This window comes from Hipposideros armiger, unplaced genomic scaffold (genome assembly GCF_001890085.2).
Source record: "Hipposideros armiger isolate ML-2016 unplaced genomic scaffold, ASM189008v1 scaffold_1185, whole genome shotgun sequence".
NCBI lineage: Eukaryota > Metazoa > Chordata > Mammalia > Chiroptera > Hipposideridae > Hipposideros > Hipposideros armiger.
Window position 1 is genome coordinate 517,989 of NW_017732535.1, and position 1,717 is coordinate 519,705.

The 1,717-nt window shown below is 49.4% G+C and overlaps 1 protein-coding gene across 3 annotated transcripts in view; it reads right to left on the reverse strand.

Annotated features, from left to right (window-relative positions):
- Positions 1–1,717, reverse strand: part of CMKLR1 (chemerin chemokine-like receptor 1) — a 55,208-nt gene that overhangs the window by 50,693 nt on the left and 2,798 nt on the right. The window contains exon 1 of one of the 3 annotated variants that reach the window (XM_019632842.1): positions 657–1,002. The exons of the other annotated variants lie outside the window; for them this stretch is intronic. The gene's annotated coding sequence lies outside the window, so the exon portion shown is untranslated. Of the gene's footprint in view, positions 1–656; positions 1,003–1,717 lie in introns of those variants that run through there. 3 annotated transcript variants of the gene reach the window in all.

A 1,717-nucleotide genomic window follows, 5' to 3' on the forward strand; every position in this document is an offset into this window, starting at 1 on the left:
AAAGCTATGACTCTGGCACCATTCACAACTGGCATTTCTTAGGCTCTCCTGACTCAGGACTCCTGGTCTCCACCGTTCCCCTACCACAAGAGCCAGCCCTCTCACATTTTGGTTTTCAGAACCAGTTCTGTGTCACGTATGACATTATGGAAACCAGATAACGCTACTCCTATGAGGAAAGCTCTTTTATGATTGCAATTTACAGTGGAGGAAACTGAGGCTCAGAGAGGTTCAGTGACCTTTCTGAGGCCACACAGCCAGCAAGCCACAGAAATGGGTTTCAAAACAGGTCTGAGAGCCAACAGTTTCTGTTTCTACCCACCGGGTGGCCGTTCCATTCTCACTCAAGGGACACCCTTTTTCTTTGTGACCCAAATCCCTGACAGTGGAAGAGGGCCCTGTGAGTTTAGTCTGTCATGAAAGAGACTGAAAATTGCCTGCATTTCTTGGACACCTGCGCTTGATGTCAGTTACCCCACCTCCCCCACGGCTGGGAGGCCAGTGGACCCTTTAATGCACAGCCTGGCTCAGCGGGTGGTGGTGAAGTTTCTCTTCCCCCTGTAAATACATCACCGGCCAACCACAGGTGCCACACTAAATCAGCTCTCTTTAACCCTGAAGGAAACACTTTGTTTTCTCCCAACCTCTGTGCCTACCTCTGTCAGCACGTCCTGGGCGTGGTAGGAGAGACGACCCATCCTGCAGTCAAACAAGCCACTAGTGCAAAGAAATAGCCTCTTCTCTGAGTTGGTTTATGGATTAGACAACCCAGGAAGCCACAAACCAACGTGCCAAGTTAGAATTTCCAATTCAATTAGCTTTGAGATTGTCTGAAGTCTTCCATTGTCTTAATGTTCAAGTTTAAGCACTGAGTTTGGAAAGGACGTGGCCTGGGGACAACGAGATGCTGTTTCGGCGAAACGGGATGTATTGGACCACCCAGAAAATTGGATGGGACATTCAAGACCCTGCACAGTGCCTGGACTCCCTCTGACCGCTCCCTCCTTCCGCCCACCGCACAAGACATCCTTTACTCGTCCAGCCTCCAAATCTCTGCTCATGTTGCGCTTCCTGCCTGAAATATCTTTTATTTCTCGCCAACTTCTCCTCCAACCACTCAAGGCCAACTCATCTTTGGAACCAGCTCAAATACATGCTTCCTCCTCAAGGTTATTTCCTGACTTCCCTGATCAAAGCTACCCCCTCTTTGCTCCTGTAGTAGCTGGCACACTGAACACACCAGTCAGGCACTGACTCAAGTGTATTTAATAATCTATTTGCAGTCAACATGGCCCAGTTTTCACCTACTGAACTGAATGGATGATGGATCGAATTGTCATGGGCGATTTGAGCCAGGAGCAATTGACCCTTGTGCACCCTGCCATCAAAGCCAGCCTGCTGGCTAGGCAAACCCCACTCTGTTTACACACCTGTCTTTGAGCTCAACTGGGAGCAGCCTAAGAGTGGGGCTTGTCTTTCCCTGTATTCCATGCTCCTGGCACTCAGTAAGTGCTCAGTAAATGGTGGTGAGTACACGGAGGATTTACCCCGGCTCTCTCGTTACCTTCCCATGCCCCTTAAACAAGCCCCTCTCACCTTCTGAGTTTCAGTTTTCCCATCTGAAAAGTGAAAGTGTGGACTAGCTATGGTCGGAATGCTTATGCACTGCCCTCAAATTCATACGTTGAAGCCCTAACCCCAGTGTGATGGTGTTAGG